General features: G+C 36.0%; 1 pseudogene; it reads right to left on the reverse strand.

Moving 5' to 3' along the window:
• Nucleotides 1-754: 754 nt before the first annotated feature.
• Nucleotides 755-24,246, reverse strand: LOC149182872 (serine/threonine-protein kinase STY13 pseudogene; annotated as a pseudogene).
• Nucleotides 24,247-27,384: the final 3,138 nt, after the last annotated feature.

Below are 27,384 nucleotides of genomic sequence, written 5' to 3' on the forward strand. Positions count from 1 at the left end.
ATTTGAATACGAAGAAAGCAACATAAGTAATTAATGGACCAAATAACCTTGGAGCAAAATAGAGATAAGTGCATAGATAATTTTGGATTAAACATTAGCCCCAACATTATTATTTGTTGCAAAAGTTAAGAGTTTATTGAAATGTGTTTGTACACATTTTATTCCATCTTTAGCATATGGGACCAGATAAGGAGGAGAAAATACCATGTCTAGTAGTATATGATATAAATAAAATAAATAATTTCTTAAAAAGCTAATTATTGTACCAAATTATTTATTTAACTTTAAATTTATATTCATCTTAAGTCAACAACAAACAAATAATATATGGTAGAATTTCTATGTCGAAAAATCAAATTCATATGTAATAAAATATCTACTATCAAATGCACTGAGAGGTGCAAAGGAACTCTGATAGGAGGAGTGGGGGAATGTGGAAGGCAATAGTTTGCACATTATTGTTTGTAGTATTTCAAGCTTGCCGAAGCGAGAGATCATATGCCACTTTATCTTCTCAATATAACCATTCAAAATCTGTGAGTAAATATCATGCATACTACCTTGTACCATCAAATTGACCATTCGATCAAAATGAAAAATTCACATATATAACATAATAGCATGATGCAGTCATATTGCCCTTAAGTATGCATAAATCTGACAGCAGTATGAAATTCGATGAATTTTCCATACAATGTGTAAATGATTCGGGCAACCTACTTTCCACTGCAACCCAAACACCTCAAAATTATTTTTAAAAACCGCTAAAAAAAACATATAAACCCTCCCAGTGGTACGTCCCAGTTTTTTGAGTCATGCCCTTTGTATGTACTTCAATTCTATTAACCCCAAAATTCACAATCTTGATATACTTGTCTGTAGATATGAGCAAATTATCAAACTTCATATCCCTATGAATAAACCTAATACTCTGCAGATACTCCATGCCCCTTGCCACATCCAATGTGTGCTTCGCTGCTAATTTTAAAGGCACTGAGTGGTTCTGTCTCCTGCTAATTTTAAAGGCCCTGGGTGATTCTGTCTCTTTGCCATAGACTGCCTCACAGAACCCCCCTTGGAATACTCCAATACACCAAACCATAGGTTTCTTACAACACCCTATGAATCTCACCACATTCTCATGCCTCAGAGTGGCCAGCATCCTAGACTTCATGTGTGAATTGCTGCTCCAAGATTTGGGTTTTCTCTGTATTATCCTTCATTCTCTCAAGGATCTTCACTGCAACCTCCTCACAATTGTAAGTACCTTTATAAATATTACCAAATGCCCCATGTGAAAAAGGACGACCCGTGTTGAGCTTTCTTAAGTCAATGGTACACTCATCATATTCCTCAAGGCCATCGGTAGGGCACCTATCATCCTTAAGCGCATGTGCAAGGCCATATTCTCCAAGGGTATGAGTGGCTATATTGTTATTTGATGCAGCCTAAGCCACACATACCCATAGTATGCAAATAAAATTGCATGTCACACTATGTCCCAGGAATTCCAAAATTCCATACTTAGGGAAACCTTCCATAACCCAAGGTTTAACTCTCTTTAATTAAATGCTTAAGCAGAAGCTATTTAATCATATATTAATCAGATTACACCCGTGGATTTCCTTACCGTCCGATCCACAACAAACCTGACCAATCACCGTTAATCGTGTGTCACATAGCTGACGTATTCATTTCAACGTTTGACTTTATGTGCTCCAAATCTCCACCGTCGATCTGTCTCGCTTGATCCAACGGCTATCACGTCACCTGCTCGCCAACTAGCTTGGCTGATCTCCACCGTTGATCAATCCCGCTCAATCCAACGGCTATCGCACAATCTTGCATGAAATCATGCACGACTGATATCAGGTCGAGAGTGCACGAGAAAAGTAGTTTTCTTGTGCTACGTGTCGGCCACTAAGGGTAATCACGTGAAATTTTAGAATACCACTTACAGCTTTTAGGGCGCGCGAGATACTACTTACCACCTACGAAGACCGCTCCATCATTCTGCACGTTTTCCACCCTTCTGTCGACACGTGCCTTGATGTGATCCATCCATATATTAACTTAATCTCCTACGATAAGATCTCTGTTGCTCATCTTCCATTAATCTTGTTCGTTGATCCGACTGATCCAACGGTTCCTGTGCACTGTTGCTTCATTACTTCTTCCTTTCACTAATTTTGATCTTCGATTGCTCTTCCGCTTGACTCCTTCCTAAACTTTGTTCTGTGTATTATTTAAACACTACCACTCCTGAGCTTTGATTTGGTTATTCAATCAGACTCCAACACTGTCTGATCATCGCAATACTCCTCTGAGCATTGTCCTCTCTCTCGGATTCTTTTTGAATTCCCTGCACACTTATGTTATGCAGAATTACTCTAATCCACACACAGTTTATAATTCAATTACTCAATACACACCACACAAACTCAAAAATTGCACTTCTGTATTAATAAATAAATATTTACACAATGAATTCCTTCTCGGCCTGATCTTCTATATTAGTGGCCTTTCCTTTCCTGCCCGTAGGCTTACAGTCAAACCCTATCTAATCTCTGAACTCTAATTCTCACTCTAACTAACTGATTGACTCTCTCTATGCCTTTTAGGCTTACATTTATACAAAAGGTTCTGTTAACCAATTCTGGTTCAGATCCTTAATCTGCTGAACTAAATCCCAAATATCCTCTAAGTCCACTTTTGACTCCACTGATCCCTAAGAATCCTCTCTAGTTCCAGAAACCATGAAGCCAATTTCTAATCTAAGATTTACAATTGATTTCCAAATCTCTCAATCCTCACTAATCACTCATCATCACTCATGTTCTCCTACATTCGAGAGCATTTACAGATATCCTTACAATATCTAATTAATTCCTATTCCAATCACTCAAAACATTAATAATTACATTAATTTGATACATAGGAATCCAACTTCCTTAAAAACACAAGACCCACTAAGTTAACTAGAATATAATGAAATTGCTGACCAGGATGCTCTTGCATCGGACTCCCAAGGTTAAAATAATCATGATCTCCTGATCATGTGCTTTTGATCTTTGTCCTCTTGGATCCCATACTTTGTTCTGTAATTTGTCTTTGGTTGCTGCTGTTGTTTGTTGTTGTTCTCCAAGTTTCCACACTTTATGTTGCTTTGCCCCACTAGCTATGCTTTCACAGTCTGCTGTTGTCTTTCTCTTGCTGTTGCTTGACCTTCTTACTGTTGCTTTCTTCTGAGGCACCTTCATCATCAATCTTATTATTCTTTCAATCTCTATGTCCAATTTATCTTTTGACTGATAATTACTTTGCCATTTGTTGTTGTACTCTGTCCACTCATCTTCAAACTGTTGTTTACTATCTTCTCTTTAAAGTTGTCGTATTCTTACTACCACCCTTTCATCCTTACCCTCTTGTGACTTTCCAAACAACCTCTGTTCAATAGCTGCATATTTACTTTCAAGAAATAAATTATCCTTCAATTCCATTTGTATTTGATTCCTCTAAAATACATCACTATGTTGTTCATCAATTACAACATATTTTCCTTCCTCTTCCTTGACAACCCTCAGTAATTGTCCTTCACTTCCTTGACTGATTCTGACAATCAGTTTAACTTCTTCAAGCATGGTATCTTCGTGCTTTTCTTTTTGCTCATCATTATGTCCAACCTGGCAACTTCCACTCTTCTTTAGTTCTAAAACTGACTCTTCAACTTGAAACATGTCTGTCTCATTTTCATCAAATCCTACAATCATAAAACAATTGTCATAATTAAAAATATAAGGCCTCATTACCTTTTCCCTTTTTGGAAACATCTCAGTATGCTGCTCTAAGTTTTCCTTCAATTCCTTTGTCAACACATCAGTATGTTGACTTAAAATCTCCTCCATATCATCTGTTTCAATGATATCTCTTTGCTCTAGTTCACAATAATGAAATCCTCCTTCTGTAATGTCAATTTGCTGAACTTTTATTACCATTCTCTTTTCCTTATAATTTTCATTCATGACAATTTCTTTGTCTTCCTTTTTCAACAATTTATCCTGAGTCCTATGCTTTTCCAACTTCCTTCTTTGAAAGTCTAATTTTCTATATAACTCAATAATTTCAATTAGAATAGAATTTGGAAATTTCACACAATTTTCCATACCTTCCTTTGTTATTAACCAATCATCAGATGTCCTTTCTCCCTTTGCTAAATCTTTTGCATAGTCTTCTTTCTTCAATTCTGTGATTGTCTTTTCTTTGTCTTGAGACAAATCTGCCTCCCCTTCTTCTTCAATACACTTTGCCTTGTTGTCTCTCTGTAAACCTTCTTCAAGAGCTATCCTTGCCCCATCATCTGCATTAATATTCTCCTGCATTTGTTCTTCATCAATAACATTAATCAAATTCATTAGATTACCTCTATGAGACAATATTCCTTCATTCTTCATCAGAATAAGATCCTGATCTTCCATCTCTATGACAGCTTCAAATGACTTTCTTCTCTCATTAAGTAACTCATCCATCGACTCTTTCTGTTGTAACCAGTCAAATTCTTCCTCTTCTGAGAATTTTTCTTTGTCACCTTTTACTTCAAGATCTTCATCCATCCTGAAGACATATTCACAAAGTTGCTTTTCTCCTATAATACCTGCAATCATACACAAATTATTAGTTTTAAAAACATAATACCTTGTGGTCTCACTTGATGCTTTAGTCATCATATCTCCTTGATGTCTTGAATTCTCACAATAATTCATAAGATCTTCCACAGATCTCTAGTCTTCATCTTCACCTAAAACTTCACCTTGTTCTGCTTCACAAATGGAAACTTCCATTTCCAACTCAGCTTCTCTAAGTTTTTCCACCAGCCACTTCACTTGCTCTGTTGTAGCCTTCTCTGTAACTTAGGCCACTTCACTGCCTTTTTCCTCAAGACCCAACCTTGTCTTTGGTTTTCCTCTAGTACCATCCTTAATACATCGAGTTGATCTTTTAACTCTGCAATCTCCTTGTCAAGCTCCTCTTGACTCATTCTCTTTCCATTTGCCTTGTCATCCTCCTTCTTCACTTTTCTTCTATTGTGGTCTTCCTCAAAACCTATGTTATCTCTGTTATGACTATCTGTAGTCATATCCTTCTCTATCTTCATGAGTTTCTCACTCACTTACTATGAGTTGCATTAAAGCCTCTGCAACAACAAGCCCTCCCTATTGCCACTTACCTCACCAAGCTCTCTTCTATACTCGGTATTTTGGCAAGCACTTGGTTCTCTATTCTCTCAAACCTCTTTGAGCACTTCTTGTTGGGTGTGGAGCCTAACTATCTTCTGTATTCAAAGGTATCGCCGCATTGGACCCCAATTCGAAATGGGGCGGCAATGCCGCCCATAAAATATTCACAGTAGGGGGGGGTGCGGCTGCAGCCTCTTGGGAGCTCCCCCTTGGCGAGGGATTTCGGGGGCAGCGCCCCCGAAGCTAAGAATAGATGTAAAATTGCCTTGTAAAAGTATAGTAATTTCTAGTCAATCCGGGCCATTCATTAGGCGGAGATCTGACGGTAGAAGTTATGTTTAATTTAGGGTTTTTTGCCCTGGAAGGCAACCCCTCACTATATATGAGGGAATTGTATTGCGTCTATGTAGATCTATATTCTGAGAGAGGAAGAGAGAGGAGATTGAGAGCAAAGAGGGAGTTACAATGGATCTATTGTAGGTTGTATCTCTTCAGTTTGTTGGATAATATAAAAAGAAGGACAGGTTGTTTCTCCGTGGACATAGCCCAAACTAGGTGAACCATGTATATTTGTGTCTCTCTTGTTTTATGTGTTTTCTGTGTTTATATTTCTGAAATATTTTATGTGTTCCATTTCTCTGAAATATATAATTTTCTAACAACTGGTATCAGAGCCGAAGGTCTATTTCACTGATAAACTCGCAGGAGAGAAGGGTTCCTAGTTCGAGTGGGAGCAATGGGGGAAGATGGTAGGTTTAGGGTCAAAAAATTCAACGGCCAAAACTACCAGCTGTGGAAGATGCAGATGGAAGATTATATGTATCAGATAGATCTGTACCTACCATTGAGTGGAAAGACAAAGAAGCTAACGAGTATGACAGACACAGAATGGGATATTCTCGACAAAAAAGCACTTGGAACAATACGATTGTGCCTAGTGGCATCGATAGCATTTAATATTTCAAAGGAAATGACAACAGAGGGTTTAATGTCGACATTGGCCAAACTATATGAAAAACCCTCAGCCTCAAATAAGGTATTTCTTATGAAGCATTTACTTAATATGAAGATGTCAGAAGGTGGATATGTTGCAAACCATTTAAATGATTTTACTACAGTTACAAGCCAGTTAAGTTCTGTGGGGGTAACTTTTGATGATGAAGTTAGGGCTCTATTATTTTTGTGCTCATTGCCAGAAAGTTGGAACGGTTTAGTTATGGCCAATAGTAACTCTGTCTCTGGATCTAGTACTTTAAAGTTTGATGATGTTGTCGGTGCAATCCTTAGTGAGGAAATGCGATGGAAAAGCTCCAGTGAGACATCAGGTAATGCTTTGACTAAAGAGACTAGGAGAAGAAAAATGGAAAGAGGAAAGAGCCCATGATATCGCAGTAAGTTAAGAAAAGGCAGATCCAAGTCCAGATCGGGGATAGTGGGCTAGAAATGCGGGAAGAAAGGACACCTGAAGAAAGACTGCAAGTCTCGGAAGGGAAAAGAAGGAGGCGCACAACAAGAAACTAATCATGAAGCGAATGTAACAGGTGATGTGTTGCAAGATGCTTTGATTCTTTCATTAGAAAATATTATTGATGCCTGGGTGGTAGATTCAGGGGCCTCATTCCATGCCACACCTGATAGGACACATTTTTATTATTATGTTAAAGGAGATTTTGGACAGGTTCGATTGGGTGATGATAAACCCTGTAAAATGATTGGAATGGGTACAATTTTCATAAAACAACAAAATGGAAATTAGTGGCTATTGAAGGAGGTAAGGCATGTTCCAGATCTAAAGAAAAATCCGATTTCAACAAGGCAGTTGGGAGGTGAAGGTTGCGTAACTACTTTCACAGATAAAACCTAGAAGGTCACTAAAGGGTCCCTGGTAATAGAAAAAGGAGGAAAGGTTGGTACATTGTATTTATGCAATGGTATTTCTAATTTTGTTAATGCTTTAACCTCTACAAGGGAAGATACGACATTGTGGCATCATAGGCTCGGGCACATGAGTGAGAAGGGAATGCAGATTCTTCACTCAAGAAATTTGTTGCCAGGTTTGAAGCATGTTGATTTAAAATTCTGTGAGAATTGTGTTTATGGAAAATAGAAGAGAGTCAGATTCCTTAGAGTTGGGAAAGAAAAGAAGATCGAAAAATTAGAGCTTGTGCATACAGATGTATGGGGACCTACTCAGGTATCATCTCTTAGTGGCTCTCATTATTATGTTACTTGTATTGATGATGCAACCAGAAAAACCTAGATTTATTATATTCAAAATAAATATGATGTATTTGATACTTTCAAGAAATGGAAAGCTTTGGTTGAAAATGAGACAAGAAAAAAGGTTGAAGTGTCTCATATTAGATAATGGAGGTGAATATTGCAGCAAAGAGTTTGATAGGCACTGTTCAGAGAATGGAATTTGTAGAGAGAAGATAGTTCCAGGAACACCACAAGAAAATGGTGTGTCAGAAAGGATGAACAGGACAATCATGGAGCATGCAAGGTGCATGAGATTGCATGCAGGATTGCCTTTACAATTTTGGGCAGATGCTGTAGATACTGCTATTTATCTAATAAACAGAGGGCCTTCAAGTTCCTTGGATGGTGGTATTCCAGAGGAGGCATGGACAGGTAAAAAGGTAAACTACTCTTTTTTAAAGACTTTTGGTTGTGAGGCCTTTGTCCACATTAATAAAGAAAATAGAACAAAGCTTGAGGCAAAATCAAATAAATGTACCTTTATTGGATATGGTGTTAATGATTTTGGTTATCGCTTTTATGATTATGAAAAACACAAAATCATTAGGAGCAGAGATTTCATATTCAATGAAAAGGTTTTGTATAAGGATCGACTACAGGAAAAGAAACAGGAAAAAGAAAACAGAGAATACACAGTGCTTGACGATATCACAGGAAAAGTGATGGCACCTGAAAATCATAATGATCAACAGCCAGAACAACAACCACAACAACAACAACAACAAGTACCCCAAACACCTGAAAGTGGTGTTAGAAGATCTACCAGGCTAAGTAGACCCCCTGAACGATACTCTCCTTCATTATATTATGTATTGTTGACTGATTCTGGTGAACCAGAATGTTATGAAGAAGCAGTGTAGGTAGAAACTGGGAAGAAGTGGGAGCAAGCCGTGAAGAAGAGATGGACTCCTTAGCACATAACCAGACATGGGACTTATTCAGGTTGCCTACAGGTAAAACAACATTGCAGAAAAAATGGGTTTACAAGTTGAAGGAAGAAGATGGAGGAAGAAAAAGGTGTAAAGATAGACTTGTGGTAAAAGGGTTTGCACAGAAAAAGGGTATAGACTTTAATGAGATATTTTCTCCTGTTGTGAAAATGACTTCAATGAAAACTATTCTAAGTCTAGTAGCAGCTGAAGATTTGCATCTTGCGCAGTTAGATGTAAAGACAACCTTTCTCCATGGGGATTTGGAGGAAGAGATATATATGCAGCATCCACAAGGATATGAGGTCAAAGGGAAGGAGAAACTAGTGTGCAGGTTGAAGAAGAGCTTGTATGGCTTAAAACAGGCTCCAAGGCAATGGTATCTAAAATTTGACAGGTTTATGTCTCAACAAGGTTATACTAGATGTCACTCTGATCATTGTGTTTATCTCAAAAGGAAAAATGATGGCAGCTATATTATATTGTTATTGTATGTCGATGACATGCTTGTTGCAGGTTCTAACATGCAGGAAATAAATGTGCTCAAAAGGAAATTGGCAAACTCATTTGCAATGAAGGATTTGGGTGTTGCAAGACAAATCCTTGGTATGAGAATAACTAGAGACATGAAGAATCGCAAATCAACATTGTCTCAAAGTGAGTACGTAGAAAAGGTGTTGAAAAGGTTTAATATGCAGAATGCAAAACCAGTTGGTATAACTTTGCCTAGCCATTTCAAATTAAGTAAGGAGGCATGTCCCAAGACTCAGGAAGAAATGGCTCATATGTCCAAAGTTCCATATGCATCAACAGTTGGAAGCTTAATATATGCAATGGTCTGCATAAGGCCTGATATTGCACATGTAGTGGGAGTTGTAAGCAGGTACATGAACAATCCAGGAAAAGAACATTGGATGGCAGTGAAGTGGATTCTCAGGTATTTGAGAGGTACCACAAATCAAGAATTATGCTTTGGTGGTTCAAACATTGCTCTATAGGGATATGTTGATGCAGATATGGCAGGTGACAGAGATAACAGGAGGAGCACAACAAGGTATGTGTTTACTGTAGGTGGAACAGCTATCAGTTGGGTTTCAAAACTGCAAAGTGTTATTTGACTCTCAACAACAGAAGCATAGTATGTTGCTACTACAAAGGCTAGTAAAGAAATGATTTGGTTACACATGTCTCTGGATGATTTGGGTAAGAAGCAGGAGTTGGGCAGGTTATACAATGACAGCCAGAGTGTCATACATCTTGCAAAGAACTCTGCATTTCATTCCAATACTAAGCATATACAACTCAAGTACCATTTCATACAGTTAGCATTGGAAGATGGACATTTGAAGTTGGAAAAGATACACACTAGCTAGAATCTTGCAGATATGTTAACAAAAGTTTTAACCAGGGAGAAACTGAGAATCTGCTCAGTTTCAATTGGTCTTCAAGTATAATGAAGAAGATGAGAAACGGTCAGGTCCAAAGTGGAGTCATTGTCTAGCAAATGAAGCAGCGGTAGAGTTGCTATAATCACTCTCCAAGTGGGAGAAAGTTGGGTTTGGAGCCTAATTATCCTCTGTATTCAAAGGTATCACCGCATTGGACCCCAGTTTGAATATTCACTGCAGGGGGGGTCCGGGGGGGCGGCTGCAACCTTTTGGGAGCCCCCCCCTGGCGGGGGGGTTTCGGGGGCAACGCCCTCGAAGCTAAGAATAGATGTAAAATTCCCTTATAAAAGTATAGTAATTTCTAGTCAATCTGGGCTGTTCATTAGGCGGAGATATGATGGTAGAAGTTATGTTTAATTTAGGGCTTTTTTTTCCCTAGAAGGTAACCCCTCACTATATATGAGGGAATTGTATTGCGTCTATGTAGATCCGTATTCTGAGTGAGGAAGAGAGAGGAGATTGAGAGCGAAGAGGGAGTTATAGTGGATCTATTGTAGGTTGTATCTATTCATTTTGGTGGATAATATAAAAAGGACTGGCTGTTTCTCCGTGGACATAGCCCAAACTGGGTGAACCACGTATATCTGTGTCTCTCTTGTTTTATGCTTTTTCTGTGTTTATATTTCTGCAATATTTTATGTGCTCCATTGCTCTGAAATATATAATTTTCTAACACTTCCCTCTGCTCTTTCTAGGCTTCAACTCATCTGCATCTTTTAAGAACACAACTGTCCTCTTGTATTTCAATCACAATGAAATTCTAGGTTCTGGCCACCTCTTCTTTCACTCAGAAATTCGTACCATCTTTCTTCATATCTTAGTAATTCTACCCACATCCTCTGTGGAATTGCCTTTATGATCTTTTCGTGAGCTACAACAAAACCTCTGCAGTAACAAGTCCCCCTTGCTACATGATACCTCACTAAGCTTCTCTCCTCTGAGCTCAGTCTTTTGGCATCTCTCTGGTTCTCTCCTCTAGAACCAATTGAGCACTCCTTGCTCTAGGTTGCTGCAATCTTCTCACCTTCTTATGCCACTACCTTCAAGACCTCTGCATGATCTTGTTCTACCATTCACTTGCACTTTGAATGGATTGTTCTTTATTTCCTTTGCATCTGCAAATTCTGCTACACTTTATCTCTGTGTGCCTACTGTTTGTCAGATTTAAAATCTGATCTCCTCTTGCCTGCATACACACCTTCAAAACATAACTCTGTTCTAAGTTTTCTCAAAGAATTCTTACAAGTAGAATTTCCTTGTTCTGCTCTGATACCAAATGATGCAGCCTAAGCTGCACATACCCACAGTATGCAAATAAAATTGCATGTCACATTATGTCCCAGGAATTCCAAAATTCCATACTTAGGGAAACCTTTCATAACCCAAGGTTTAACTCTCTTTAATTAAATGCTTAAACATAAGCTATTTAATCATATATTAATTAGATTACACCCGTGGATTTCCTTACTGTCTGATCCACAACAAACTTGACCAATCACCGTCAATCGCGTGTCACATAGCTGACATATTCATTTCAACGTTTGACTTTATGCACTCCAAATCTCCACCATCGATATGTCTCGCTTGATCCAACAGCTATCGCATCACTCGCTCTCCAACTAGCTTAGTTGATCTCCACTGTTGATCAATCCCGCTCGATCCAACGGTTATCACACAATCTCGCGTGAAATCGTGCACGACCGATATCAGGTCGAGAGCGCGTGAGAAAAGTAGTTTTCTCGTGCTATGTGTCGGCCACTAAGGGTAATCGTGTGAAATTTTAGAATACCACTTACAGATTTTAGGGTGTGCGAGATACTGCTTACCACCTACGAAGACCGCTCCATCATTCTACACATTTTCCACCCTTCTGTCGACACGTGCCTTGATGTGATCCATCCATCTATTAACTTAATCTCCTGCGATAAGATCTCCGCCGCTCATCTTCCATTAATCATGTTTGTTGATTTGACTGATCCAATGATTCCTGTGCACTGTTGCTTCATTATTTATTCCTTTCACTTGTTTCGATCTTCGATTGCTTTTCCGCTTGACTCCTTCCTGAACTTTGTTTTGTGTATTATTTAAACGCTACCACTCTTGAGCTTTGATTTGGTTATTCAATCAGACTCCATTTTTCGATCATCGCAATACTCCTCTGAGCATTGTCCTCTCCCTTGGATTCTTTTTGAATTCCCTGCACACTTATGTTATGCAGAATTACTCTAATACACACACAATTTATAATTCAATTACTTAATACACACCACACAAACTCAAAAATTGCACTTCTATATTAATAAATAAATATTTACACAATGAATTCCTTCTCGGCCTGATCTTCTATATCAATGGCCTTTCCTTTCCTTCTCGTAGGCTTACAGTCAAACCCTATCTAATCTTTGAACTCTAATTCTCACTCTAACTAACTGACTGATTCTCTCTATGCCTTTTAGGCTTACATTTATACAAAAGGTTCTGTTAACCAATTCTGGTTTAGATCCTTAATCTGCTGAACTAAATCCCGAATATCCTCTAAGTCCACTTTTGACTCCACTGATCCCTAAGAATCCTCTCTAGTTCCACAAACCATGAAACCAATTTCTAATCTAAGATTTATAATTGATTTCCAAATATCTCAATCCTCACTAATCACTCATCATCACTCATTTTCTCCTACATTCGAGAGCATTTACAAATATCCTCACAATATCTAATTAATTCCTATTCCAATCACTCAAAACATTAATAGTTACATTAATTTGATACATAGGAATCCAACTTCCTTGAAAACATAATACCCCCTAAGTTAACTAGAATATAATGAAATTGTTGAGCTAGATGCTCGTGCATCATTATGGGCCACACGGTGGACTATGGATCTGCATTTTTCTTCATTGCATATCCATAAAATTGTTCCCTTGTATGACTGTCACCATTATTATTGTCTATCATGTCCTTCTTGTCTACTTAGATGGGATAATCGTGATTTAAATTCACATTCACGTTCCCACTAGAATAATAATTATTCATGTTATTATGCTAACCATCTCCAAATTTCCTCTCTCTATTATGTTGGTGCAGTGGTAGTGTCCAAGATCGCTCATCGTCATCCCAATTCTAAGCCTCCTGAACTGGCGATGGTCTGCGGGGAGGAATACTAGTAAGAAAACCTCGTAATTCGCCCTCAATCTTTGCAACACCAGGTTGAGGGGTGATAAGATCGTTGGAATGAAAGTCAGGTTTGGACCAAGAAAATGTTTCACGTTTGGATTTTGTATTATTTGCATGTGTGTACTCCTTTGCCTTCTTCGCATTCTCATGACTGTCCTTAGAAACAACAAATAGGCTAATTTCCCATGGATTATCCACGCTTTCCTTTTTCAATGGTGAGGGGGTCAGGGGGTGGAGATGGTTTTGTATTCATCGTGTTTTGCTACAAGGAATGACTGCTTTTGTCGTGAGAGAAAGAGCATATACCTCGGGGGATTGTTTCCACCATTATTTCCATTTGTTGTTGGGGTAGTAGGCTTGGGATTTGGCTATTTATTCCCATAAATGTCGTTGAGGTTCAACGAGGCAAACTTATTATTCCCTCTTCCCATTCAAATTTCATAAAATGTCACAATGAACCAGATCGAGTTCGAGGGCTCATGTTGAATCCTGTCAGAATTGATGTCGAAGGTTTTGTTACTAAGAAACGAGAGAAATAGAGTCAAAAATGTTGAAGCTCTTCCAATCAATGGAACGTTGTGGGTTTTCAAATCGGGATGCATCAATATCGTTGTTCTCGAATTGTTTGAGCCAACACTGTTGTCCATAATGGACATAGACATAGACCCACCTCCATTACTGCTATGCAAGTTTCCCATACTCTCCACGAACATGCTCTTCTCCAAGCCTATGATAAAACCATTAACTGAAATCATATTCCACTATTCTATAATGTTATCCTTCTATCATTCTCAGATAATTTTTTTACCCCCATCCCCAAAAAAATTATTTATTTATTTATTTTTTTCAGAAAACCCCCATGCACAACTTGATCACCTGTAGTTAACAATCTTTCAATATATCAAAACCAACCTTAAAAAGAACACGCTACCACCATCAAAATACAAAGAGATACACTATACCCACAAGGTTTATTTGCATAAATTGAAACAAACATAGATGATGTCTATTTTTGCAATACAAATACATGTCTAATCCAAAAATTGTTAGCTATCTCTAACTGAACCTAGCTTTGTTGAGCTCCTAGTGTTAAGAAAACCCATGATTCTTTGCATGGGTATCGTTGGGTGACAAGTAAACTTGGATATATTGAAAACTTTGTCCAAATATGTAAGTCATTGTGTATGTGTAATGTTTATTACTTTTATAATTAATGTCATGCCTTATAACTATGTGCATTTTTTTTCTTTCAACTTCATCACAATGTAGTGTTTTGGATATAGCTTACCCAACTTCAATTGCTCGTAGTTTATAACAAACATGGTTTGTAGATGTCCCTCGAGAGATGTGATGCCAATTTTTTTCATCTATGAGCTTGTTCAATATTATTTTCTCAATTGAATACTCATTGATTAATTTAGGAATCTTAATAGTCTGAGTTCCACTCCTTTAGATTCTTTCTTAATGATCCACATTGACAACAATATCATTGAGCAGGTGTGTGCAAATCATAGAACATTATTTTGATGTGAAGCATCGCATCCCATTAATCCCGAGGGTAGAATATATTAAGTGATGACCACCTTTATTACTTTTGGGATGAAACTTATTTATATAATGATTTTTCAAAGTTTATCTTTTTTATAACTTCAACTTAATTCAATTGTGGATTTCATAAATATTTTAGAATCCAATTGATGATAGTGAAGTCAAAGTTGAAATATGTATTGAAAAAAGGATTTCCTTCTTATCACTCTAAAAAGTGGTTTCCTCAATAATACTAGGCTCATGTATATCACTTCTCTCTGTTGATATAGGAAGAATGTATCATTCCAAAAAGTTGATTTCCCGGCAATACAATGTATTGTTGAATAAGTTGATTCTCTAGAGATATAGGGAGAATCTATCGCTCCAAAAAGTTGATTTCCTGGTGATACAGAGCGTATCACCTAAGCAGTTGAGGCTCTGCGATACAGGGTGAATGTCTATAAATAGACCCGAAAATATTCTTTTGGAAGCCGATGAAATCAATTTCTATTTGACATAATTGATTTATATCTGTAACACACTGAAAACTTGGATATCAAATTATTTCTATAGCCACACTTATAACGAATTTGATTTCAGTCATCACAATGAAGTGTTATCGTCAACTTTGAGCTCTCAGATGGAAATGACAAAGGCCTCACCAAAGACAATCCTAAGAGATGGTGTTTGTCTTAATTTTGAGTCTTGGTTGTTCCATAAATTCCAAAACAGTTATAAGGTTACCCAAGGCATATTTCCTTGTTTTTTGTGGCCTCATGATGACTGATAGTAGATTTGTAATGGTTGGAACCAATGCTTTAACCATGGTCTCATGGGAGAGTTCAGAGGGGTGCTAGATTTGGGTGGGAAATTTTTAACATTCATTCTTGTGGGCATGGCTGTAATGTTACTCATGTTGCCAAGTTTTATAACTGTTTGCAATCTAATGGTTTCTTTACATTTTCTAATTGTTTGCAATCTAATGGTTTCTTTATAAATCTTCAAAAAATTAGGTACTATGCAGTCCCAAGTTGCCTCGAGCTTCATTTGTTTTTTCAAAATTGTTTTTATCACGAGTAGTTTCACGGAATGCTTGATAATATCATATTCCAAATAGATCATTTTGTGTTTTGTGCCTGTCTATGATCCACAAGTACATGTTTCCTATATAAAGAAATGTCTAGCTTGTTATGCTTGAATATTATAATTATTGTGTATGAAATCATGGACGACACACAAATATCTCATACACTTGGTTAAAAGGATTGACAAAGGACATTGTTCATACAATGGTCTTTATGCTAATACATGTAAGAATTTATGAGTAAATGCTTTGCATGAATAAGGCCTTCCCTCTCTTTAAGGTGATGTGGAGGTCAAAATGGGCTTTTACTGTTCGACTTCCCTTTCAAGCTGACTCAAACAACTTTGTTTTGGTTGAAAATGTATATTACATTCTAAATCAATATACATGTACATTGAGATTATCACATCTAAGAGCCAAAGAAATATCATCCAAGATGCCCCACCCTACATAAGCAATGAGATTTAGCATTTACTCTTTGGATCCAACCTGTATATTATCTATACCATTACTAAAAATGGGATTTTTGGTAGAAATCTGAATAGCCAGGGCCCAAATCTATTAAACAAAGTATCTACCTCATTAAAAAGTTTCTCAACAATGATGTTTCCATAAGCAATATATGCTTGTGATTCAAATCACATCCCAAATACTTCTACCTACTTGTTGCTCCCAAAACACACTCCTTTCCAATAAAGAGAGACAAGGAGGGACATTGTACTTAGCAATAACCCAGGACAAATCAAAGCGAGAATGAGTTTTTCAAGAGAGGGTGATTAGGAGAGTGCCTTCGGTTATCAAGATCATGATGGTTGATTTACCATGAGGAGATGGAGTAGACTTCCCGAGCCATGGTGAGTACATGGGTGGCTAATAAGCTTGGACTTAAGTTTGTTGAACTCGAGCTTCACTAACTCAAAAACAAAGAGGTCACGTGGTTTTGTTGTTTTAAGTGAAATGTGTACAATTTTTTTGTTTGTTTGTGGTGGTTTGTCATCTTTTGAGCCCGTTGAACTGGTTAGATTAACTTAAACTTTTTCATAAATCTTCCAATTTGTGAAATCGATGGTAATATTGAAGGAGTAGATGTTTAAATTACAAATAGGTTGTGTTCAAAATTGATAGCTCAGTCATTGAGAGCAATGGTTATATCAAAAAGGAAGAAGTTTATAGCTTTATTACCCACTCCCTCAAGTAATGGGATACTATAGTAGGTTCCAACTTTCCATTTGACAATGATGAAGAGCTAATGACCATAATCAAGTCCTAAATATGACTATGGACTTGATTTTGTATATAGATATATCATTAAGACTTAAAAATCATAGACAGGAAAAGTTAAAGAGACAAAGGAGACACTTGAATGTTCTCTCTTAAATCCCAGTATGCAAAAGAATGAAGAAAGATGGAACATTGAAGTTTTCTAACAGTTATACTTTAACCATAGATTATGTAGTCTGGTCATTTTAAATTAGCGACGAGACACGAGAACTGGATGTTGAAAATGAGACCGGATTGAGTTTGATAAGGGCATAATTCATTGTTAGAGGTGCACGGGGGAGAAAAGTTCAAGGTATTGATGATACTAGTTGAGGTGAACTAAAGGATTGGGGAATGGAATATTGAACAATGGGAAAGATCTTTGTAAATTGATTTAATTTTTTTTATTGCGCACGAAATAATGGTTTTGTAATGGTGCGGAGAGGCTAGGACAAGGATATCAAAGAAATATGTAAATGATCCTTGATATTTGTCTTTAGTGAGATGAAATAATATTTGACAAACGTAGAAGGGTGTGATGATCATAGGATTTGAAGAAATATATCACTAGTGGTGTTTGGGATCTAAGGGTGATGGCAATTAATCTTTTGGTTTTTTCATTTTAAGGATGTTTGAAGAGAGAATTTGAATTTGATATTAATAATGTTGAGAATTGACTCTGAGTGGGTGCTTTGTAATAATAATGAAGGGATAGGCAATGTTCCTCCTTCACCTGGGGCATTTGATCAACATGATCAGGATTAAATGTGCCTTGGGAGATTACCTGTGGAAGTTTCTCGATGCAGGCCTGAGGATATTAGGATGAGTAACTAAAGTGATGGGTATTATTCTTTCAAAGATATGAGTCTAGTTTCTTGGAGAAACAAATTTGGTGCCGAAGATGGTTTCCTTGGCTCTTTATCCCTCTGCTGGTGGCAAGATAAGCCTGGGAAGGTGACCCTTCTCATTCGTTGACTCGTTGTATTTCTCAGCCTCTGTTGCATTTGTTTGTCTTGGGATCCTAGCATGGAAAAGGCAGACATTGGGAGCAAGGTGGTGTGGGGTGGAGGCACAAAGGTAATGTTGACGTCGATGAAGTAGCTCTCAACTTGACATAGGCTCCCGCTTGGGTAACTCACTACTCGTTTGTTTATTTTCAAGTGTCTCTTAACATTTTTTGCATGGATAGGAGTATTTCCAACCACAGGGAGTGCCTTGGCCCTACTCTGGCGAGCAAAAGGAACAAGCTCTCTCATCTTCCTCATAGGCAGAAGTTTGCAACCCTGACAATCCTTTAGTTGGAGGCTAGTGAAGTCAGGGCCAAACCTTGAAGTCAAAACCTTGATGCAAGGGAGAAAATGCATTGTATTTTCAATCTGGTCGTGGGCATCATAAAAGTCAGCCCTGGTATAAGCCTTAGAAAGAATTTTCCTTTTGGTGGCACAACAAGTAAACTGAAGAGAGGTGGGGCAACCGTAGGGAGGAGCTCTGGTAAGACCACACTGGCAATGTGGAAAGAGGAACAATGATCACTACAAATGTAGTGGTAGTGAGGACGATCACATAGGGGAGGAGGAAATCAAGGACGAGAGGACGATGAGGGGGAAAAAGAGTTGGACCCTCCTTTTAGGGACTCGCTGACCGAATGAATTTGCTTGCTCCTTTTGATTCTAGAGAAGCCCAAATCCATATGCTCCAACAAACTGTTGAACAACTATCTCAAGTCTAGAATGAGGACAACATTGAGTTGGTTGGGCGATTTTCAGTCATCTTCTAGAACCAGAGACGTATCTTAGATCGTCAGGCTGCTCTGCAAAGGAACCAAAGGCATCTTCAGGTCTGCATGGATAGTTTTGAGACTTGCATGGATTGCGTGGAATCTCACATCCACAAAGCCTTTCATCCTCCAGAAAATGTTTCCCAAGTAGCAAAGGTTGACCCTGCTCCTCCTCCTTAGTTGCTCGCATAATTACTAGTTATTTATATTTTTTGGGTAAATTTTGCTCATGGAGGAGTATGGATGTAATGAGGTCTTGTTTTGTAAAGTTTCTCTCTCTTTTGTTTTGTTTGTATTTGAAGGCCAACAAATCCAGTCAAAGTGAGGCCAATTTTGCACTCTTTCATAACTCCCCGCGATGTAATATTCTTATGATATAATGAAAAAATGTTGACTTACCAAAAAAAGAATGTTAAGAATTGAATTTTGATTAATTTATATATATATATATGTTTAATATGAAATAGATGTTGTAACAATATATTATATGGGATTGTAGTGAAATGTTAAACAAAAAATAATAATACATAATCTAGGTTTAGTTTAAAAAGTAATAAAAATATAAGTAAATTCAATTAAATTTATTATTTTAGAATTTTGTTTTTATTAATAAATTTATAAAAAATAACAAGTGTAATATGTAGAGTTGTTGCCTACTATATGGTTTTTTTATGAAAAAAGTAATTGATATCAAAAGTTATTGTAATTAGGATAAAAATAATACTAGTACTATGTAAAAAGTTATTTATATTTATAGCGTTTTTAAAGCATATTTTTCTACATAAGTTATTATGCAAAATCACTTTTATACCTGCTATGTTAAATGAAATGAGAGGCAAATAAATATTATTATGAAACTTATTTAGAATGTATCATACTTAATATTTTTTAAAGATTTTAAATACAATGTTTATATTTAAAAAACATATAGTGAAAGTTGACTATTCAAACATATGAATTATTTTATTATAAAATATATATATATATATATATATATATATTATTATAAAACCAATGTATAATTTAATTATTTTTTAAAAAATATAAAGAGAAGTATAATTTTACAATGATTTTTTTATGTTTCATTATAAAATAAAAATAATAAAATTTCATTAATTTATAATTTTAATCAAATTTTATTAATCAAAAACTAATTTAATAATAGAATATTTGAAATTTTTATCATATATCAAATTTCATTAATTTATAATTATAATTTAATTTTATTAATATGAATTAACTTATAAATATAAATTGATTTTTTTATTTTTGTTAAATTTAAAATAAAATAATAAATTATTTGAAATTTTTAATTAATTTTTCATTTGAAATATAATTGGAAAAAAACATTATTAAAACAAGTGTAATATGTAGTGTTGTTGTTTAGTACCTATCTTTTATGCAAAAAAGTAATTGGATTTTGAGATGAAATGAGTACTACAATATTTGAAAAATAAAAATCAAAAGTTAATCTTGCATCGCAGATCTTGTTGACACACATTATCAAAATTTGCAAAACATATTTTTAGAAATCTAATTATTTCAAGAATACAAATATAAATAACATACATTATCAAACAGTGCAAAATATTGATTTTAAGTTTTTATATATATCCTCTTACATTGGAATCTAAGAGAGAGCATGCAGCCTATCGATAGCCATTTTGTAAGATTTATGAGAATCTAATCTAAACATCACACAAGTTTATGTAAAGAGTACTCATTTGTAGAGTAGACAATTCAAAGTACTTTTCGTCAATCCTAATTTGCTTTAAATTACAAAATGATCCACCCACTTTATTAAACACAATACTATATATGATTGTAACAAATATTATATATTTATGAAATTAATAAAATATATTATATTTAACAAAATCTTTGTGAACTATTAGGTTGGAGTATGCTCTAAAATTTTTCATGCTTGGTTAAAAGCTTGTCTTTTTCAGACGTAAGGAAACAAGTTAATGGTCCAAGACCCAAAGGTATATGGTAGGAGTGAAAGCTTGCCCCCTTACGAACCACCAATGGGTTATTCCAGTTGGCGTGGTTTTCTTTAATAACGATGACGAGTCAGCCTCCGTTGGCATTGTCCTCACTATTGATTTGACAACTAAATTATGATAGATTTTCCCACCCTGTGAAAAAGAGATTAGGCTGCCACTAATAGTTTGACATCGTAACAGATGATAGTGAAACAAGGTACACCCACCTGTCTTGGAACAGGTTAGACTTTATTGTTATTGTTGTACACTGAAAAATTCGCTTCTTCATGCATTTAGTTAGTTAGTGATATACAAATTTCACTAAAGTTTTTAATAAATTTTTTCTCAAAGCTTGTCGAGCGAGGAAATCTCCACACATAATAAATGCATCTAAGTCGTTTAACAATCCCTCTTACCCTTATGAGATTATTTATAGATCTTATTAGGACGCTACAAATCAAAGTAAATGACCGCCATTCTATAGCCCATTAAGTGACCATTGCATTCACCTTATGAATCTTGCTTCATCCAAAGGTAATCATTAATTGCTGGAAGGATATGCACAAACTCCGGATAATTTTTGTGAATGTGACTATCATAGATAATATAATGCATGGGATAATTTTTGTGAACGTGACTATCATAGATCGTATAATGCATGAAAGCCAAATTTGAGAGCGAGCGAACCACACAAGAATCTTTGAGTGAACTCTGCTTGGGATACAGAGAACCCGAAAATTTGAAAGCGATAGAGACATTACATTATAAGATTTGTTTTAGTAAAAACCCAAAATATAATGACCATTTATGAGAAGGGTCATTATTAATATTAAGTTTGTTTTTTTTGTTTTTTAAATATTTTTTTTTCTCATAAATATTTTTAAAATGACAGGAAAAAATTTAACCACCCATAAAAAGCAAAATTTGATTTCTAAACAAGTAAAAAAAACATGACGAAAACTTTATAAGTTTTTTGGTTTTAATAGAAGTAACAGTTTTTAACCAAAATACCAAAAATAATATAACAAAAATGTTATATATATAAATTGTTCATAAAACAAGATCAATTGTTTATGAATACCACATGATTGGTCAGAATACTCAATAAATACTATTTTAGAAAAATTGTAACGTTAAATAAATTAAATAATTAATACTCTTAAGTGGGTTTATTAATGTATTTAAATTTAAAAATTTCCTTAATTTTTAAAACGATAAAATATAAATATAAATTTATAGTTTAATTAATTACATGGCAATTTCCATTTATATATTTTATAATATTTTTAGTTATAAATTAAATTTTAAATAAATATAATATATATTATTTATAAACAAATAAATAATAGTTATTGATTTAAATGCCTTGTTAATATATTTTAAATAATCTAATATTCTCGGCTTAGAATGAAATATTTTACTTCATCTTATTATGAACATTAGAATATGTTGAGGATGCTCTAGATGAAATTCAATGACGCAAATGTATGTAATTAAGCTAAAATTGGAATGAAGTAATATTCAAATGTGTAAATAGTGTGTTCTGCTCGATTTTACTTCAACTTAGTATGAACATCAGAATATGCTGAGGAAGTTCTAGATGAAACTCAATGACACAAATGTAGGTAATTAAGCTAAAACTTTCTGGAACGAAGTAATATTCAAATGTGTAAATAATGTGTTCTCCTCTCTGATTGACCACTATTAGTTTATTAGTTTAGTATTGACCAATCCAAGTTATAATGTTTAACTTTGACAAACAAATAATTATTTTTCAAACATTTGATTGGACCATAATTTTATTAGTTTAGTATTGACCAATCCAACTTATAATGTTTAACTTTGAAAAACAAATAATTATTTTTCAAACATTTGATTGGACCATAATTTTGAAGGTATAGCCTTTGTACCATGTGGATAACTACTTATTATTTTTCTATAATTTTTGGATGTAGTTACAATATTTATGCCATGATTTTTAAATATTTTTAAAATAGCTCATACTTATGTAAATAACCTATTTACCATCATTTATGGCTCACCATTAGTATTTACCATTATTTATGTTTTCTTTAATGCTTTAACATGTAGGAGTAAACGTGTAAATGTGCCAACTTAGTAGTGGTTATTACCCACCAAAAATTTATGCAAATCCATATCCAATTAACTTTTCTAGTTCATATATCAATTTGCAATTTTTCTAAATGCATAACATCCACTAAAATGACAGAGATTACTAATCACTGTCCTACAACATTTTTTAATATTATATAATTGTTAATAAAAAATAAAACCACCAACCACTTTTTTAAAGAAAAAATTTAAGTATTTGCCATAATTACATGAATCAAAGCCTTATAACCACAGTTCTCCTAATATACTATAAATGTTTTTAATAAGTTTAATTAAAATATAAACTTTAAAAATATAAAAAAATATAGATCTATATGATCTTTGAAATTTTCGCTAATAAAATTTGATTGTTCAAAAACTAAATACTTAACAATAATCATTATCTCATACCAAAATCACAACTCAAAAAATATTTAAAGTTGAGAATAAAACTGAGCAACAAACAAATGCTACCGTGAGAAAAGTCATTATGGCAATTCAATTTTCAATTGTTTTCAGTGTCTCGTGCTAAAATCACAATTTCATAAATCAAATAATTTCAAAGATTAAAGGTGGTTGTTTTTAGGAAAGCAGTCAAAGAGCATTTAAGCAATTTGATTGAGTATAAGTTATTATTTTAATTTAAATAATTTAAATTAGTTTTTTTTTCATTAAAAAAATATTTATAACTTTTACAAGATTTTAAATATATTAAATTAATTTAAACATTAAAATATATATTTTAAATAATTAAAATTTAAAATTTGGCTAAAAATAATTTTACTTAATTTAAAATTTAAAATATAATAATAATAATTAAGTTGAAACTAAAGTTCCCAAACAGAAACTATACATTTTTAATATATACCAAATATTAAGCACTTTAATATTTTTAACCAAAATTTGCAATTACTACTTGAGTTAATTACTATGCACTATAATTATTTTATACCAAATATTAAGCACTTTAATATTTTTAACCAAAATTTGCAATTACTACTTGAGTTAATTACTATGCATTATAATTATTTTGAACATAAAAAAAATTAATTAGAAACTTATATAATAGATAATTTAATTAATTTTTAGAAGATATAAAGAAAAGTATAATACAATTTTATAGTAATTTTCTATATTTCTTTATAAAATAAAAATAATAAACTTCATTAATTTATAAATTTAATTAAAATTTATTAATACAAATTAAAAAAAAATCAGAACAAAAGCAAGAACATAACAAACTTGTGATGTCGAGGAGCGATGGGGTTAGGGTTACTTCGTTGTTTTCGTCCGCAGGTTTCAGGGTTTGCAGTACGCATTTACCGACCGCCCCCGTAACTGCTATTCCCCCTGCTGCTTCCCGTTTACCTTCTTACCTCAGCTGTTAACGGGCAAGACCTCCGGTTAGGCGATTTTTCTTGGGCGGTTTGGTCCTTCCCACCGACATCCCCCATTTTCCTGTTTTGCATCGAACCTGCAGGCAGCTGTCAGCCGGCGGTTTCGACAGTTATGGAAGACCTCTTAGACTATTCTGCGGACCCTTCGGAGGATGTGCCCATTTGGACGCATCCCAGGACCACACCAGAGGGTTTTTTTCACCTTTGACAATGAACTCTCTGATGAAGTAGAAGCCCTTCCCTCCATTTCAAGCTCTCGCATTACGTCTATCTCGCTGCCTGAAGACGCCCCGACAATCCCTGATTACATCTCTCAGCCGCTCTCACCGAATTCCCTGGCATTTGCTGAGCCTCCGAATATCCCGGGTGAGCAAACCCTAGGGGTGGTTCCTGGTTCGAATCCCTCTTCGTCTGGAATTTGCAAACCCTCGGCAGTCCACCATTTGGCTTCTACTTCACAGGCGCCCGTCTCATCTGCCCCTTTGTCCTCGGTGACTCCTCCACTGGGTAATTTCACAGGTATTGGCTCCATTCCGGGCTTTTTCGCCTCCATTCCGTCATCTGCAGCTAGGGTATCACCTTCTTCGGCGGCTGCACATCCATTCGAGGTACCTGAAGTTTCGGCCACCAGATTCAGTGGGGGTTCTAAGAGAAAACGGTGCCTAAAGCTCTGGAACTGCGAGGTATTCCTCAAACTCTCAGAGGACACACAATTATTGGATTCAATGGACTCTGCGGAGAAAGTTCTTGTTGGCCGGGTCCGCGGCAGGCATTTTAGTGTGGAGAGGCTTCAAAAATGGACAGTGGAGGTTTGGGGCCATCATCTAAAGGACCCCCCTAGGGTTCAAACCTTTGTTAAAGGTTGGTTCGCGCTGCGGTTCAGTTGTTTGGCTCACACCAACTGGGTACTTTCTACAGTATGGCACATCGACCAAGCTCCTGTTCTACTTAGGAGGTGGACGCCGATGTTCGACCCTGAGCTTGAAAGGGTAGATGCTGGATCTATTTGGGTGTTGGCATTATGATTCAAGTGTTGTCCTTGATGGCAACTCACTCAGAAGGTTGGTACAGGTGCTCAGAGACTGGTACAGGTGATGACAACTTAACTAGAAGACAGATCTCAGTACAGCAGGACAAGAAAGAGATATACGCAGGTTCAGCAAGGAGAATCAGCGTGTACACGCAGGTTGGCTTCAGCAAAAGCGCGTGTATGTGGAAACGTACCTTTGGTCCATGGCGGTTAGTCCTTGGAAGTTGTGCCTATGGTTTCGGACCATTGTGTCTCGACGGGCGTGTCGATCCCTAGTATTGAAGTTGATGGTATTGTGTTTCTATGGTTTTGGCTCTTGGTATTGAACAAGGCCTAAAGCTATATAAGGAGAAGATCACTAGGCAAAGGTGAATGGATTGTGTGTGGCTGACGCAGTGAGAGGATCTGGTATTGTTGGTTATCTGTTCGGGACGCTTGGTAAGGGTCGGATCTGACAGCAAAGGCAGAAGTAATCATTTCTAGATCTGCACGCGGGTTGCCTTTGGAGAAAGCGCGTATACACGCGGTTTTGGTACAGTGAAGTAGCGTATGCATGATAAGGGTCGATATTTCAGGTTGTTGCTGATTCTGGTGGTTGTTGCAGAGTTCTAGATTCTGGTTTGGGTTCTGTGTTCTTGATGACAGGGTTTCAGTGATTCGGTATTGGGTTGTTTAATGAATTTTGATGCAAGTATAGTTGATGATTGTATTGCGGTAATGTTTGCTTTGTACTCTTGGATCCAGTCTGAAAATTGATGAAACGTGGTCCCTGAAGGTTGTAGGGACAGCACCTACGTACTAGTAAATGGATCAGCTAGTACAAGAGCTGAGGGGGTTGTAGCTCCCTTCCAAAAGTAGTTGGAAAACGAGAGAGAGGGTTGTAGCCCTCTGCAGGTTGTAGCCTGCATACTGGTAAAGGACTGCACCAGTATATTGTAAAAAGAAGTTTCTCATTAAAGAAAGAAAGAGACGAATTGCAGCAGGTGGTTTTCACCCACATTGGGTTTCCACCTTATATCATGGTGTTCATGTGTGTGGCTCTTGTGTGATGATTCTGTTCTGTTATACTGCACCTGTTTACTGCTAAATTGCTTAATAATGTTCTGATGCATTTACTGAAGATAAGATTAACTGAATCATAAGATATCTGCATATACGCTAGTTGCTTTAGACACAGTCGCGTGTACACGCTGGTTCACTTAACAGAAGTCGCGTATATGTTTCTGAGTAGGAAATTGAAAAGGTTTTATTAATCTGATAATACTGATTCACCCCCCCTCTCAGTATTATTTCCAACAATTGGTATCGGAGCAGGTCCTTCAGAGGAAGCTTGATCGCTTGAAGGAAAAGATCCATCAAAATGGCTAATCCAGAAAGAGAGGCACACATCAGGCCACCAGTCTTTGACGGGAACAATTTTACTCACTGGAAGATAAGAACCACTGCATATTTACAGTCTCTTGGAGCAGAAGTTTGGGGACTCATAGAAGGAGGATACAAATTCCCATCAGCAACTCCTACAGATCCAGCAGAGAAAAAGCAATATGAGCTCAATGCCAAAGTAGTTAATGTCCTATTGGGTACTTTGACTCAATCAGAATTTATGAAGATCATGCATCTCAAATCAGCTAAGGAAATATGGGACAAAATCGTTACAAGCTACGAAGGAGATGATCTGGTAAAAATAGCGAAGCTTCAAACTCTCAGAATCCGGTATGAAACTCTTAAGATGCGAAGTAATGAAAGCGTAGCTAATTATTTCCTGCGTATGGATGAGATTGTGAATTGTATGAGGGATCTGGGTGAAGAATTTGAGGAAGTTGTCTTAGTTCAAAAGGTTTTGAGATCTCTGTCTACTAAATTTGATTCTAAAGTATCTGCCGTAGAAGAAAAGGAGAATGTGCGAAAACTTACCATGTCACAGCTTCACGGGATCCTAACTGCTTTTGAAATGCGACTAGAGGTACCACCAGAGGCCGCATTCGAAGTGTCAGAGGAAGAAGATGAGGTAAATTTTGTCAAGAATCTTGAACGGGGAACTGGACGGTTCAAAGATAAGTTGCCTTTCAAATGTTTTCTATGTGGAAGAGTTGGTCACTATGCTGCTAGATGTCCTCATAACAAAGGAAGGATATATGAAGAAGATGGTAGAAGCTATTATTCCC

The sequence above is a fragment of the Pinus tabuliformis genome, chromosome 3_2, assembly GCF_031772625.1.
Source record: "Pinus tabuliformis cultivar Carrire ecotype Pingquan chromosome 3_2, CPIR1, whole genome shotgun sequence".
In the NCBI taxonomy this organism is placed as follows: Eukaryota; Viridiplantae; Streptophyta; class Pinopsida; order Pinales; family Pinaceae; genus Pinus; species Pinus tabuliformis.